Below are 17,904 nucleotides of genomic sequence, written 5' to 3' on the forward strand. Positions count from 1 at the left end.
CTTTATCTAACTCTATTACTCTTCTTTTTCAGTATACTTTTTCCTAATATTTAACCTAATTTATTTCTGTATTGAATTTACTGTTTACTATCTGTTTCCCTCATAGTATACTACATTGTCAAAGGCTGATTTTTGTCAACTTGGTAAGATTAAGAACTACCTGAGACTCTTTGAGTACACCTCTAAGTATGTCTGTGATGATATTTCCAGAGACAGTTTGACCATAATGGCTCCATTAATTGATACATATTATGATAACATTATTGGAAGATGGTAAAAGGTAGGAGGTATGGCCTAGCTGAACAAACAAGGTCATTGGGATTGTGTCTTCGGCCGTTCCATGTATTCTCCTCACACCACCTCTTGTTAGCCACAAAGATGCTCCCCCTCCACATATCCACACTGTCTTAATGTTTTGTCCAAGTGCATGGCTAAACAATTATAAACTAAATCCCTGATCCAAACTAATAAATCATAACCTCTTGGTTAAGTTGTTTTCTCGGTACTTTTGTCACTGCAATAAAAAAGTAACTAACATGTCACAGATATTTATTCATTGATACAGCCCAGTCACCTTGTGGATCTTTGACACATAAACGTCACTCAAGTATGTGCTGCACATATACATACATACATACATACATACATACATATGTACATAAGATGGAGTGAGTGAGTTCAGGTTTTGTAAGTTTAGGAGCACCCAGAACCTCACAGCCTCATCAAAGTTGTACCATCGTTTTTATTTTGAATTGCTGAGTTTCTTTGTGTAATCTTCTGTAGAATAGGAGATGCACATAAAGGAACAAATCATTCACCATCTGACACCAGAGCACATGTAAAATACTGAACTACATCGCCAGCCATTAAAGAACAGAATCCATGCTCTCTCCCTTTTTCTCCCTGTCCCTCCCTGACTCTCTGCAAATGTACCACCTATAAAAAACAAAAAACAAAAAAAAAAAAACAATAATAACTGGATATAGTTTGTGCTTATAAGGAATTATTTTTGAGAGTGTATATGGTATTATTATAAAGGAATCCTTGATTTTTAGAAATATATACTAAATTGTCTTATATTTTCCTTGTAAGTAGAATAAAATATACAATCATACCATCACCTGCTAAGGGTAGCTATAGGCCATGGGATATTTATATCATTACTTCTAACTTTGAAAGTGTTTTAAAATTTGCCATATGAGTTTTAGAAACTTAAAATCAAGGTAATAATAATATGGAAAACTACTTTAGCCAACACCAAACACACATACATACCCCGTAAGAGAGATTGCTGAGCAGTTAAGAGCACTGGCTTCTTTTCCAGAGGACCAGATATGATTCCCAGTACTCACAAGGCAGCTCACAACCATCCATAACTGGTCCCAGCATATTCAGGGAATTTGATAACCTCTCTGCTATCAGAACAAACATAGTATAGAGACATGCACGCAGACAAAGCACTCACATACATAAAATAAATTTAAAAGTTTTCTAAGAATCAAGTATATTCTCTTTAGCATCTAGAACATTATATGGCACCTAAACAAAATAAACAATGTAAGGAAAAAATATATTTCACAATTAAAGAGTATATTCTGAAATTATTAGAATAAATGGGTGAATATTAAAGAATAAAGGCTGAACAGGTACTTCCTTCTGAGGCAAAGAAAGGTGATAATTAAAATTATGACATCCCCCCACCCCCCATGTAGCTAACAGGACAAGAGAAGAGATTTATCCAAATAAGCAAAGGCACAGTAATCAAAGCACTTTGACAACCCAAGCTAGATCTGAGAACCCATGTAAAATGGGAGAACCAATTTCATAAAGTTGTTGTCTATTCTACACACACTCATGCTCATACACAGCAGACACAAACACACTTCATAAATTTTTAAATAAAATTTAATTTCAACACAACAGTATTTAAGCGGTGTGGGATTTGAAGGGTGACAACATTATGAAGTCATGACTTTTAGTAAATGGGATTAGCACCTATAAGAGAGCACGCCCCACAATTTTCATTCCTTTTGCCATATAACCAAACAACATTCTTCCGCTCTAGAGACTATACCAACAACATGTCATTGTAGAAATAGGCATCATCCTCACAAGGCACCAAAGATTGATTCCAGACTACCCAGCTTCCAGAACAATGAGAAAAAGAAATTTCCTATAAACTATCCAGTTTCAGGTGGCTTGGTACAGTGACACTAAGTACTAAAACAGACAGTTTATTCAAAACATGAGTACATGATAGGATTATTCAATAAAACTCAGTTACATGGGAAAAATAATTTAATTAGTCCCAACTTAAAATTCCATTTAATACGAATTTCCAAAGAATTCTAGCTAGGAATGGTCCTCAATGGCTATTCAGCAGAGAATGGATCATATGATCAAGGTCAGCCTAGTTTATATGTAACCCTATTTCCAAAAGGAAATCAATCTGACCAAAGAAAACAACCTGTGATAACTTTATTTTCATAAGAAATATAGCCAAACTAAGTAATGGGAAAGAAGCTATGCCTATTTTAAGCACCACATATACCACACACATAGACATACACACACACACTACAATTTACTGTTAAAGTTTATTTTATAGCAGAAACTATACTATATACACTTCTTTCTCATGAAATCCCTTATAGAATAACTAGATAAACTGTAGAATTTTATATGTCCAATGTTTACACAGAAAGCATAGCTCTCACATTAAAGGGAATGAGTTTATTCTAGAGCCATTTTAAGTGACTATGTGTAGGAACACATATTTAGGCTAATCCAAAGCCAATGTTCCAATGCAAAAACAGTTGCATCAAGTTTTATAGTTTGACAGAACAAAGAAAATCATCAATCAAGGTAAATTCAAAATATAATGATGTCTACATCAGTGAAACCATCACAGCAAGATAAGGGAAGCTTTTTTACAGGCCTCAGATGCTATCTGCCAGTACATTCAGTACAAGGTAGACAAACAGACAGACAGGAAAGAGACTATCTGGCAAGAAAGAACTAAAAGTACAGTATCCAAATAAAAGTACCCATCTGTAGAAGTTGAACAGAGCTCTCTAACAGAGCTTAACTTGCACTGCAGACTATAATTCACGAATCTTCTATATGAGGTCACATACATGCAAGACTAATTTTTATGTGCCAATTCAGTCTATAACCACTTTCAAGGTGGGTAAAGGGACACATGTCTATCCTTCTAGCACCTGGAAGACATAGGCAGTAGGATCAGGAGTTAGGCCATGTTAAACTATATAGGGGTTTTAAGGCCAACTAGAGCAAAAGGAGACTTTGTCTCTTAAATAAATAACTTCAAGCTCTCAGGAAAAAAAAAAAACCCTTATAGTTTGATGAACTTCATACCTGATCAAAATAGGAAACAATAAGATTATCTTATCTCAAGGCTTTCACAATGACATCATAATAACAATTTACACTCTGTACTTAAGCAGATTCTTTAAACATAAGATTAATGGAAGACATAAGAAGATCTAGTTATCTTGAAAACTATCTGATTATAAGAATTATAAAACATGTAAAATAAGATACATAAAGTAACTAGTTAGTTCCCTATGTAGCTAACATCACACTTTAAAGTCACAGTTATTTGACTGGAAAATAGCTCAGAGGTAGCACACTTGCCTAGCACTCGTAAGATCCAAGGTTCGATCTATAGCATCATGTAAAAAAATTAAAATAAAATAATAACATAATAATTAAACTTTAAGTATTAAACACACTCAAGTCTAAAAGCTTTAAGTCACGAATATACAAATATCACTTAATAAATTCAAGGTTAGTATACATTATCTCCTGTTACTTTCACTTATTTATGCCAGAAACATAAATGCTGGGTTTTCCTAACTATTTTTTAGAAGATTTGATATTCAGCGTAACCAAAGGCATTTCTTTTACTATAGTTAGTTACAGTGAGATAATACCATAGTAAGTAATTATCTCTGCCATAGAATCATAAAACAGGTTATAAATACAAAATAAAACTAATGATTCAGATAATAATCTATAAGCCACAAACAGAAATGCTGCTTCATAAGTAATACCTTTTCTCAAACATATACCTGATAATTTTACAATGATAAATCAATAACTAAGCACAAAGTAAAAAGGCATTTTCCCACTAAATTCCATTAGTTATCTTCTAATAGCAAAATTATTGTTATTGATCTTTTCTCTTAAAGACAATAAATAAGGCAGAGATTCCCTTCTACTACAGACTCCCCAACTTTACCCACAATGCTAGGGATAAAACCCAGGGCCTCCCAAACACTAGAAACAAAAATATCTTGATGTATGTGTCAGAAGTCCAGGCCTCTCTACTGCTGCTCAACCATGAAACTGGAATAAAATTTCATGCATTTTGTATCAAAATTACCTTTTTTGTTAAATAGTTTCCCCCTACTTTGTTTAACACATAAAAATTATATGTATATGTAAAGTGTATATTTTAATATTACAAAATAACCATCTTTCCTTCGACTGTAAACTATTCTCAAGATAAAAAAGCAGCACAGTAAAATCTACAGGTAAACCTTACTTTTAAAGATCAGCAAGTAACTTCCCTCCCTGCCGTCTACGCCTCTCTCTACATCTTACACTGCTTACTCACGCCGATCACCTAGCAATTCTTGCATAAAATGCTAGATATTATCAACCTCCCATTATAACCTGAGTACAGCACTTTAACAACATCTAACATAGCAAATCACTAACAGGAAACAAAGTTTTATAAAAAGCAAAAGATAAAGCCTTTCTTAACTTTTCATACTCTTGTCAAAACATGTCAAACTTCTATAAGCCAAGAACACATTTCAATTTCCTCCTCTGAGAGAAAGATGAAAATAATAACAGGTTTACTGCAAACAACTTAGGAAACTTGGGAGGCCATGCATTAAATGATTCTTATCATGTATTTTTTAGAACCAAATCAGGAAATTGTAACCATTCTCTAAGAGTTCCAGAATTCTTTCCTTAAAGAACAATAGATTACTACTAGAAATCACTGATCCTTTTAACAACTAGCATCAAACAAACTAGCTACAACTAAATGTGTGCTTTAACGGAGCACCACAGGATCTCTGCTAATATACCTGGGTGAATAAATGAATAGCAAGAAGCCAAGGAACCTCAGGAAACCTAGTGGGGGAGCTAGCAGAAGGACTGGTGGAGTGGAGGGGGGTTGCAATCCCATTGGAAGAACAACATAGGCTGGCCTGACCACCCAGTTCTCCCAGAGACTAGACCACCAACCAAGAAGTATACCTGGAGGGATACATGGCTCCAGATACATACGCAGCAGAGGATGGCCTTGCCTGACAGCAACGGGAGGGGAAGTCCTTGGTCCCAGGGAGTTTGGAGGGGGTAGGAAGAGATGTGGGATGAGAAGTTGGTGGAGGGGTAACCGGGAAGTGGGGTATCATTTGAGGTGTAAACAAATGGAATGATTAATAATAAAAAAAAAAAAAGGAGAAGGAGAAGCAGAAGCAGCAGCAGCCAAGGAACAAACTACGCCGTAAGAATCTACAGGTACTTAAATCAATATTTATAATTTTGCTATATCCTGTTATTAATAACCCCTTTTCACAATATCCACAAGCTCAAATTACTCCATACTATTTACTGCATTGTATATATCAAAACAGTATTGTTTACCTTAAATATGTACAATTTTAAAACTTGCATTTCAAATGTCAAAAGAAACAGAACATCTAGACTAATTCACAGTTGTCTTACATACTTCGTTTCTCTAAAAACATGAAGAATATTCCTGCGATTTCATTCTCACAAGAAAATAAAATCCTACTGTTAGCATTCCATGTAATGTTCTTTCTTTCTTTTTTCCAAATCTGTAACATAAGGGCTTAAATGCATGCCATAAAGAAAATTATAGCTTTTTTATTTCATTAAATGAGTAGTTCAAAGAAACACTATCTGTTTTGAGAAAATACATGTTTTCCATTTTAATGGCATAATTTAGAATTATAATAACTGTCACAACTATATGCTAAGATGTGGCACCTCTAATTTTTAAAGATTTAAACTTTCAGTTTAACTACTAAAAGTAGGTTCCTCCAAACTCATATTGACTAATTGCCATTTTATTACTATTTACTAAATTATTTCTACTAACCTATAATACTGGTAATTTTAATTATCTTTCAGCTTACATTTACAACAGTCACTTAACCAGTTTTATTATGGTTGTACAAATGGAAGAATTTATTCAAAAGAATACTTTGTTCTAGGTTAACATGCCTAAGTAAATATGGTCTCCAAATTTGAAGCTGACAAATCACTTTCACTTGCAGTCATCTGCCTCCTGAAACGACTCCCCACTGGACAAGTGTCTATCTCGAGCCCAACTGTTGGTTAGGAGAGATGTGCATAAGTGGTTTTAACATGTCTGCCCAGTTCCCTGTCCAAGATTTCCAGCTGAAATGACTGCAACAATAAGGGTGTCATGACTCCCTGAAATGAAAACCTCTGTCCTCTGTTTCCTGTTCTATGTGGGAGTTCTCACTTGTCTAGAGAAACAGTTCTGGCATCCTCATCATATTTTCCTACTCACCTTTATCCCACATTTGGCTTCTTCTGTGACTTGACTGCCCGCTCCAAAACTTATCTCAAATTTTAATTGCTATTTTAATGATATTAAGGTGGTGAGACCTTAATTAGGTCATGAGGATTTGGCCTTCACAAATAAGTTAAATGTCATTATCTCAGGAGGGGGAGATACTAGAGTCCTTTTTCTGCCTCAACCTCCTGTGCTTACTCCCTGATACCTTCTGCCATATTATGACAGAGAAAGACCAATCTCATCAGATAAGATCACTCCATCTTGAACATTCTAGATACTAAAACAGAATCAAAGCTAATAAAAAATATTTTATTAATTAATCAGTGTCTCATACATTATAGCAGCTTCCCAATTCTGTTCACAGGTAAGAGCTTGAAGGAGTGAAAAATAACTTACTTAGTCTTTCCGATCTCAAGCTGATAGTATGGTCACAGACATATATATGGTGTAAAACCAAGTAGCTATCCCTAATGACACACATTTGTAAGCTTAGATTTTTTTCAAAACCTACTTTATTTAGGGTTCTTAAATGCTTCAACCTCCCTACTAACCCATCAACTAGAATTATAAAAAAAAGATTAAGGATGTTATGAACCTGTTTAGAAGTAGTTCCTTGGGGCAATTTCACTCTTTGTTGTCAGGATAGCAGCAGTACAGTTCAGTAGCAAACACCAAACACAAACCAGTTGTGGCAGCACGATCCAGCAGAAACAGCAAGGCTCTGCCAAATTGGCACAAGTCAGTTTATGTGTTCAGAATCAGCCAGAATACCATGAGAAGTTCTTTGGTACATTTCTCTCTATAAAGTGAAGACCAACAAAGACCAAGAAGCATTACAGTGTAACAATGCAAGAGTGTCCTCTCATTGTTTGTGAGGTCTCATTTATATTCTCTCTAAACATCATGGGCCCTCTCAAGTATCTGTTTTTAGCAAAACATTACATACCCTCTCACAAGACAGCTTCTAGAAAAACATCACGTGACACAACTGAGTTGTTAAAAGAAACCATTTCACATAGTGTCAACATCAAAAGAACCAGAAATAAATACTGTCATTTTAAAAATAAGGTAGAAAAATAATTTTTATGTTTATTTACAACATTTCATTATAAATGCATTATTTTTAAATGTTTTATTTTATTATTTTTTTGTAAATACGGATACTTTGCCTACATGTATGTATGTGCATCACGTGCATACAATACTTTAGAGGGCAGAAGACAGTGGGTATCTGATTCCCTAGAACTAGAATTAAAGATGGTTGTGAGCCACCTTGTGGGTGCTAGGAATCAAACATGGGTCCTCTGGGAGAGTCACCACTCCAACCTCATGAATCTATTCTTTTTTTTTGTTTGTTTTGTTTTTTTTTTTTTGGTTTTTCGAGACAGGGTTTCTCTGTGTAGCCCGGGCTGTCCTGGAACTCACTCTGTAGACCATGCTGGCCTCGAACTCAGAAATCCTCCTGCCTCTGCCTCCCAAGTGCTGGGATTAAAGGCGTGCGCCACCACCGCCCGGCATGAATCTATTCTTGTACACACACTTGCATGACTCTATGAAATCATCAAACTACTTACTTTAATATTTTGAATACTATGAAAAAGATTAAATCAAGCCGGGTGTTGGTGGCGCACGCCTTTAATCCCAGCACTTGGGAGGCAGAGGCAGGTGGATTTCTGAGTTTGAGGCCAGCCTGGTCTACAGAGTGAGTTCCAGGACAGGACAGCCAGGGCTACACAGAGAAACCCTGTCTCGAAAAACAAACCAAAAAAAAAAAAAAAAAAAAGATTGAATCAATGTCATCTGCTTTTGTTACTCTCAAAAACTAACAGCATATACTAATTTTATTCATGGTTACACTGCAGACAACAAGAATGTAAAGTTCCATGATACAAATGGCCTGTTTTGTTTTTTCTTAAATCAGCTATATAGATCCCCATGCAGAAACTAAAACATAGTGGGGACAATGAGAAAGAGAAAGTGATGCTAAACCTGTCACTTGATAGCAGATCCTTTCATTCATTATAGCTTTAAGATTAATAGACAAGCAGGGTATTTTTTCACTGACTAGAATAGTTGTATTTAAATAAACAACACAAAATCAATATAAAAATTCACACATATTCTTAAAACAAAAAATTGAGATTTTTTTCAAAATGTTATAAGCTACATCCCAAAATGTATGCCTACTCTCCCCTGCTTTACACATTCTTTATTTGAAGTTTAAGAAGCACTGTACAGAAATTGAGAGAGAGGCTACAAAGTGCAATAATTACAGGTTTGGATTAACAAATCTGGAACTCTCAAACTTTCCCAAAGTCCATCATTTCCTATATAGTATGTATAAAACATTTGTTTAATTTCTATTTTTATTCTAGTACTGAGAATGCCACATAATTAATTATTTATGTCTATCTCAATCACAAGTATTTTCCCTAGAATACCATTTTATTCAGTCCTCTAAAAGGTATTACTAAAAGGTATAAGGAACATAAGAATGGATTAAACATGCATACTGTAAAGACAAAATTAGTTTCTGTCTATTAAAATCACTCCAGCAGAAGACTCTAAAAGGTTTGAGTTATACTGTATGACCCCCTACAAATAAGTATCAAATCCAAATCCAATTTACAGGTAATGGGATTTGAAATGCTAATTCTTTCACCCACAGGAGAGAAGCATTACACAGACTTAACATAATGATGGATACTAAACTCTTACTGCACACAATTCTTTATAAAACGTATACCCTGAAAGGTCAGACTATATGATCTTGCAAAAACAATACCTTGATTAAAAGAAAAACCTTTATAATGTCTTTGAGACTGTTCTCCAACACATCTCACTAACAGCAACAGATGTTAAGGCTTAACAAAAATAAAATTACAGAATATGAGTGTAGTTTTAATTATCTGTTTCTAGTTTTATACTATTTGGTTCTCCAGAAAACAAAAATTATTACATTTATAGTCATAAGAACTTTAATTACATTTTTGTAATCTATAGCTATTAACTGCCTATGACATACCTAGATTTTTAAAACATCCCACAAAGTAATCAGAAATCTCAACATAGTATCAATTTAAAAATGTATGAATATTTTAAAAGGATAAACATTTAACACATTTTAAGTTTCTGTTACTTTCAGTATAAAATTTGTATTTACTTCCATATTAACACATGTAATCTTAATGTTCCATGTTTTATTAAATATAACATATAGTTGAAAGTACACATTTCTATTTGAAAATATTTCATAAACCACCAATAAAATGACTAATTTTACTTGAACTTTAATACCCCAAATGCTTAATACATTGTACGTTAATTAACAAACATTAATAAATGTACTTTTAATTAAAGTTATTTGTATGTGTGCATTAGTATGTGTATGTGAGGGGGGTGCTCATGGAGGCCAGAATATGGTAGCAGATTGACATGGGATAGTAAATTAGTCAGTATAGCCACTCTGGAAATAAACATAGAGCATTCTCAAAAAGCTTAAAATAAATCTACCATATGACTCATCTATACTATTCCTCAACATATGCCCAAAGGACTCAACATCCTACTCCAAATACTTGCTCAGCAATGTTCATTACTCCTCTATTCAAAATAGTAACTTAGAAGTCCTTCGATTAGCAATGAATAATGAAAATGTGGTACATATACACCATGGAATACTATCCTGCTCTAACAAAAAATGAAATCATGTAATTTTGAATATAAATGAATAGAATTAGAAAAGACCATGTTGAATGAAGTAACTCAGACCAAGGAAGACAAGCTTTGCGTGTCATCTCTTATCTGAATTCCTGGCCCCCAATCTTCAGATGTGGCTATTTGAATGCCAAAATTAAAAGACAAGTATCTTTAGTTACCACAAAGTGAAGGAATAAATAAAGTGGGTGTTTGTGGTGGTTAATATTAACCATCAACTTGATGAGACCTAGAGGATTATGAAAACAAACCTCTGGGTATATCTATGAGGAATTGCCCAAATTGGGTTCATTGTGGTGAGAAGACACACCCAGAACATGAGGAGTACTAGTCCATGGGGTGGGACATCAGACTGAATAAAAACGGAGAAAGAACATGGACACTCTGCTTCCTAACTATAAGCACAATGTGACCGAGCTACCTCTAACTTCTGCCACCATGCCTTGATGTCATGGAACCAAGAGCGAAAATAGAAGGGTCTATTTTCTTTGAGGTGCTCTGGTCAGGCATTTTGGCACAGCAATGAGAAAAATAACTAACACAGTGGTAGTTCGGCTATTTGACCTATTAAATCCTGTGGAAGCACATGCAGTACTAAAGTTCTGTGATGTTTGACCAGCAACAGAGACAAGAACAGCTTTTAAGATACTGCTATTTTTTTTTTAGGGTATCTTTTTTTTATATAGGATATTTTATTTACATTTCAGATGTTATCCCCTTTCCCCATTCCCCCCACTCCCGCCCAGGAACCCCCTATCCCATTCCCCCTCCTCCTGCTTCTATAAGGATGTGCCTCCACCTACCCCCCCCCACCTGCCCACCCTTGAATTCCCCCACACACAGCATACAGCCTTCATGTGACCAAGAATCTCCTCTCCCACCTATACCTGACAGGACCATCTTCCCTTGCATATACAGCTGTAGCCATGGGTCCCTCCCTAAGTGCTCCCAGGTTGGTGGTTTAGACCCTGGGAGCTCTGGCTGGTTGGTATTGTTGCTCTCCTCATGAGGTCGCAAACCCTTCCAACTCCTTCAGTCCTCACTCTAACTCCTCCATTGGGAACCCCATGATCAGTTCAATGGTTAGCTGTGAGCATCTGCCTCTGAATATGTCAGACTCTTGCAAACCTCTAAGGAGACAGCTATATCAGGCTCCTGTCAGCATGCACTTCCTGACATCCACATCAGAGTCTACCTTTGGTGACTGTACATGCAATGGATACTCAGGTGGAATGGTCTGCAGATGGCCTCTCCTTCAGTTTCTGTCCCACACTTTGTCTCCATATTTGCTCCCTTGAGTATTTTATTACTCCAAGAAGGACTGAAGCACTCCCACTTGGTCTTCATTCTTCATGAGCTTTATGTGGTCTGTGAGTTGAATCTTGGGTATTTCAAGGTTCTGGGCTAAAATCCAATAATCAGTGAGTGAATACCATGTGTGTTCTTTTGTGATTGGCTTACCTCACTCAGGATGATATTTTCTAGTTCCATCCATTTACCTAAGAATTTCTCGAATTCATTGTTTTTAATAGCTGAGTAATATTCCATTGTGTAAATGTACCACATTTTCTGTATCCATTCCTCTGTTCAAGGACATCTGGGTTCTTTCCAGCTCCTGGCTATTATAAATAAGGCTGCTATGAACATAGTTGAGCATATGTTCTTGTTATATGTTGGAGCATCTTTTGGGTATATGTCCAGAAGTGGTATAGCTGGGTCCTCAGGTAATGCTATGTCCAATTTTCTGAGGAACCGCCAGACTGATTTCCAGAGTGGTTGTACCAGCTTGCAATCCCACCAACAATGGAGGAGTGTTCCTCTTTCTCCACATCCTCGCCAGCATCTACTAACACCTGAGTTTTTTATCTTAGCCATTCTGACTGGTGTGAGATGAAATCTAAGAGTTGTTTTGATTTGTATTTCTCTGATGACTAAGGATGCTGAACATTTTTTTAGGTGCTTCTCGGCCATTCAAGTTTCCTCAGTTGAGAATTCTTTGTTAAGCTCTATACCCCATTTTTTTAATAGGGTTATTTGGTTGTCTGGAGTCTAATTTCTTGAGTTCTTTGTATATATTGGCTATTAGTCCTCTATCGGATGTGGGATTGGTAAAGATCTTTTCCCAATCTGTTGGTTAAGACACTGCTATTTTAAACATAAACAATTCAGCCTAGTCTTCTGGTCTCTCCAGAAACTTGATTGGTATCTACTAAGTACACTGGAGGGTAGCTTTAAAAGTTGTCAATAAATACTTTGATACACTTCCCTTCAAAAATTAAATACAATGTCCCCATCTTCTTGAATGTGGGCCAGTTAAGTGACTCAATTTTTTTTTTTTTTTTAGATCAGCTCTCATTATGTCTCTATCTGGCCTTGAACTCACTGTGATCTGCCTGCCTCTGCCTCCAAGTTCTGAGTAGTGGCTCACTGTTAAAGAAAAGAATGTGGAAAGGCTGGTAATATAGCTTAGTAGTAGAGTGCTTATCCAGCATGTGTGAGACCCTGGATTTGATCACTGATACCACAAAAATAAATAAAAATATACAAACCCTAACAACATGTAGAGAAAACAATACTGTAATGCTGGTCTAAATGAAGCACACTATCATATTCAGAATCACTCAAGCCACATCAGAGGGAGGTCTTCATGGTGAGGGTCTGAGGACTCACACATGATGCTCTCGGCATCTGCAGTCAATCACACAACTCTAAAACACAGTCATATAAAGAGACTCAGAATACACTACAAGAGATACTCACATGTTGATTTTGATTTTAAATGATATAGGTGACTTCTGTCAGTTCTGTTTCTTTTTTGAGACCAGGTCTCACTGTGTTGCCCTGACTAACCTGGAACTTGCTATATATCCCAGGTAAGGCTTGAATTCGTAGAAATCTGCTTGCCTCTGCCTCCTGAGTGCTAAGGCTAAAGGTGTATGCCACCATGACCCCTGATTTCTTTCTTAAGGAGGGGAGGGGAAGCTCTTAAGAAAATGTATTTGCCCATATTGAGAAAGGCAGTTAGAAAAATAAAAACAGCCAGAGCTACATAGTGAGACTTATCTTTAAAAAAAAATTAAAAAGTTAACACAATTATAAAATAAACACGTTCTGCTGTTTTAATTTTTTTGAAACAACTCCAAAACTCCAAAGTGCTACCAAAGATTCATTCAAATGAGGTAAGGCAAGCTAAGACAAGGTGTTAGAGCAGAACTTGACTAGAACAGAACTACATCCCAGTTTCAAAAGCTTCTGAAAGTGCTTACTATCAATACTATAATTTTTGACTTAAGGGTCTTGCCTTTTCATTCATCTTTTGAGGAAAACTTCAAACCAGCCATCTTCCCCTGAGCATCAGTGCCGAATATTTATAGTCAGGAAACTGTACCTCTAACCAGGAAGCATATTGTAATCTCAATTTCCTTTCCTAGGGCTACTGGAAGAGACAGGAAATCGCTCACACTCATTCTTTACAGGCAGAAGAGGCACTATTAAAAGCACTTATTAACTTTCTTTTTTACAAACCTGAGGAGAGAGACCCTATCCATTGTACTGCTTCCTTCATTTATCTCTCCTTTCCTTGTCCTTTCCTGAATCTTAACTTCCCATATCCCTGAAACTACAACAGCAGCACAAGTGAGTTATATGCACCTAAAATAAACCAGAGGATTACTTATCAGTATATTACTTTATCCAAATTTTGCTTTGCAGCATGTTCTGCATTTCTCCTTTAGTCATCAATATCAACACCACAACTATCTCACCACTGTTACTGTCAAATCTCTATAGGCAGGGTATTTGTTCTTCCCTGGTATTTATTACAATTTATACTTATTCCTCATTCAATCTTATCATTGTATTTAGATATTTTCATAAATTGGAAATGCAGCAAAACACACTGGTTAATTGTCACAGTGTTGAAGGCAGTAGACACTCTTCTCCTCTATCCCACGCCCTGCCCATGTAATAAATCATTCTCACCTATCTCCTTCTTTACATCTGCAGAGCTCTTACCTAACTTAAGTTACTTATAGTAAACCTCCTTTACTTTCACGTGCTTACAAATGGGGATACCTTCTTTCCTCTGTCACAGCCCTAGTGGTGGCTTTTATCACTCTAGCCAATAAGTAGTTTAAGCCTGGAAGTAATCCAATTCTGGCCACTACAACCTAAGAAGTCCATGGTGAGTGTCCTTAAAAAAAACAATTTAACAAGATCACCCACCGAGATAGAGTAGGCTTCATCCCACAGTTGTAGGAATGGTTCAACATATGAAAATCAGTCAATGTAATCCACCTTATAAACAAACTGAAAGGAAAAAAAAAACACATGATTGGGCTGGAGAGATGGCTCAGTGGTTAAGAGCACTGACTGCTCTTCCAGAGGTCCCTGAGTTCAATTCCCAGCAACCACATGGTGGCTCACAACCATCTGTAATGGGATCCAATGCACTCTTCTGGTGTGTCTAAAGGCAGCAACAATGTACTCACATACATAAAATCCTTAAAAAATAATAATAAAATTTTTTTAAAAAGCACACGATCATCTCATTAGATGATAAAAAAGCTTTTGACTAAACCCAAAACTCCTTCATGGTAAAAGTCTTGGAAAAATTAGGAACATGCCTAATCATAATAAAGGCAATTTACAACAAGTCTATAGCCAACATCAAATTAAATGAAGAGAAATTTAAAGCAATTCCACTAAAATCGGGAACAAGACAAGGCTGTCCACTCTCTCCATATCTATTCAATATGGTACTTGAAGTTTTAGCTAGACCAGTAAGAACTGAAGCAGATCAAAGAGATACAAATTGGAAAGAAGTCAAAGTATCACTATTTTTAAATGATGTGATAGTATACATAAGTGACCCTAAAAATTCTACCAGGGAACTCCGACAGCTGATAAACACTTTCAGCAAAGTGGCTGGATATGGGTGGGTGGGGGGGCATACCCTCATAGAAACATGAGGAGGGGAGAAGAGGGGTGTTGGGGGGGGAATGGGGAAAGAGGATAAAATCTGAAATGTAAATAAATAAAATATCCAATAAATAAATAAATACTATTCCAATTTAAAAAAAAAAAAACAACTAAAAAAAATCAGTAGCCTTCCTATACACGAGTGACAAACAGACTGAGAAAGAAATCAGAGAAAGAATACCCTTCACAATAGTGTCAAATAATTTATCTTGGGATAACTCTAAGCAACCAAGTGAAAAACTTGCTATGATAAAAACTTCAAGTCTTTAAGAAAAAAACTGAAGAAGATATCAGAAAATGGAAAGATCTCTCATACTCATGATTGGTAGAATTAACATATAAAAATGCCCATCCCACCAAAAGCAATCTACAGATTCAATGCAATAACCATCCACATTCCAACACAATTCTTTACAGACCGTGAAAGGATAATTCTCAACTTCATGTGGAAAAACAAAAAACCCAGCATAGCGAAAACAATCCTAAACAATAAAAGAACTGCTGGAGGTCTCACCATTCCCAATTTCAAGTTGTACTCCCGTGTGATAGTAATAAAATCACATGGTATGGGGGAGAAAAAAAACTGATTAATGGAATCAAGTTGAAGGCCTAGACACAAATCCACATACATATGTGGACATCTGATTTTTCATAAAGAAGCCAGAAATACACACAATGGAAAAAAAGACAGTGTCAAATTGTGCTGGTCAAACTGGATGTCTGCAAGTAGAAGAATGAGAACAGATCCATATTTATCACTCTGCACAAAACTGTCCAGTGGATCAAAGACTTCAACATAAAACCAGATACACTGAATCTAATAGAAGAAAAAGTGGGGAATAGCATTGAACGCACCGGGATTTGAAACAACTTTCTGAACAAAACACCAATAGCACAGGCACTAAGCTTGACAACCAATAAGTGGAACCTCATGATACTGAAAAGCTTCTGTAAGGCAAAGAACATCACCAATCAGACAGAAAGGGAAAAGATCATGCCAATTCCATGTCTGATAAAGGGCTAATATCCGAAATATATAAAGAACTCAAAAAAGTAGTTATCAAGAAAATAAATAATCCAATTAAAAACAGAATTCTCAATAGAGGAAACTTAAAAAGCTGTAAACACTTAAAGAAATGTTCAATATCAGGGAAATGCATATCAAAACTACTTTGAAATTCCATCTTACACCTGTCAGAATCACTAAGATAAATAAATAACACAAGTGACAAAGATGTAGCGCAAGAGGAACACTGCTCCATTGAAGGTGAGATGCAAACTTTTACAGCCACGAATGGTAGTTCTCTAGAAAGGTGGGGATGGATCTACCTCAAGATCCAGAAATACCACTCTTGGGCATAGACCCAAAGGATGCTCCATCATGTCACAAGGATACTTTGCTCAACCATGTTCATTGTGGCTTTATTCATAATAGCCAGAAACTGAAAACAACCTAGATGTTCCTCAACAGAAGAACAGATAAAGAAAATGTGGTATTTTTATACAATGGCGTATTCCTCAGCTGTTTTTAAAAAATGGTATCATAAAATTTGCAAATGGATGTAACTAGAAAAAATTATCCTGATGTAACATAGACCTAGAAAGATAAATATGGTATATATTTGCTTATAAGTAGATATTAGCCACTAAGTAAATGATAACCAGGCTACAATCTGTATACCCAGAGAGGTTAGGTAAAGAGGAAGAGTCTAGGAGAGATGCATGGATCTCCCTTGGAAGGAGACTATGGGGACCAAAGCATGGGAGGGAAGGGGAGATGAGGTGAAGGGAGAGAGTGCAGGGTGAGTTGGCTGGAACTGGGGGGTACTTGGAGGAGTGGAAATGTAGGTCTGTGGAAGCCTCCCAGAATCTATGGAAGTAATCTTAATGAAGAGTCCTAGTAATGGGAAATACAGTCTCAACTGACCATCTCTTGTAGCCAGGAGAGGCTTCCAGTGGCAGGACTGGGTTATATTCAACTGAGTTGTTGGCCAAGGGGCCCCATGGAAATCCCCAAACAACCCAGGCTGTTGCCAAGATACAGGGTTGATCTCTATAAACTATTATCAGGGGTCCATTGCCAAGGACAACAACCACTAACTCACTGAACATGCTAGTGCCTATATGGAGCCTTCACTCCTATGTTCTAGTCTCTTTGGGGCATGAAAGTATTCTGCAGACTACTGAAAGAAAAATGTGGACACCAATTCAGCCACAAACCCTTTGACCTACACTTGGTCCTGCCAATCAAATATGTTAGAGCAATGGTGGCACAGAACTTAGGGGTGTACCCAACCAATGTTTGACTTAAGGCTCACTCCACAAGAAGAAACCCATACCTGACACTGCCTCAGTAACCAAGAGCCAGAGACCTAAGGTAAAACCAAATATTACTGGTCTAAAATAATAAAGAAGTTAAAAAAAAAAAAACTCCCTGGCTTAGTGGTGCATGCCTTTAATCCCAGCAGTCAGGAGGCAAGGCAGCCTGGTCTATAAAGCAAGTTCTAGGGCAGCTATAGAAAGCTATCAAAGAAATACTGTCTCAGATAGATAGATAGATAGATAGATAGATAGATAGATAGATAGATAGATAGATA

The 17,904-nt window shown here is 36.3% G+C and overlaps 1 protein-coding gene across 4 annotated transcripts in view; it reads right to left on the reverse strand.

The window, feature by feature from the left end:
- Positions 1-17,904, reverse strand: part of Rabgap1l (RAB GTPase activating protein 1 like) — a 567,726-nt gene that overhangs the window by 529,477 nt on the left and 20,345 nt on the right. For 2 of the 4 annotated variants that reach the window (XM_028758415.1, XM_028758421.1), the window contains one exon: positions 7,206-7,409. The exons of the other annotated variants lie outside the window; for them this stretch is intronic. The gene's annotated coding sequence lies outside the window, so the exon portion shown is untranslated. The remainder of the gene's footprint in view (positions 1-7,205; positions 7,410-17,904) is intronic. 4 annotated transcript variants of the gene reach the window in all.

This window comes from Grammomys surdaster, unplaced genomic scaffold (assembly GCF_004785775.1).
Source record: "Grammomys surdaster isolate TR1022 unplaced genomic scaffold, NIH_TR_1.0 130, whole genome shotgun sequence".
NCBI lineage: Eukaryota > Metazoa > Chordata > Mammalia > Rodentia > Muridae > Grammomys > Grammomys surdaster.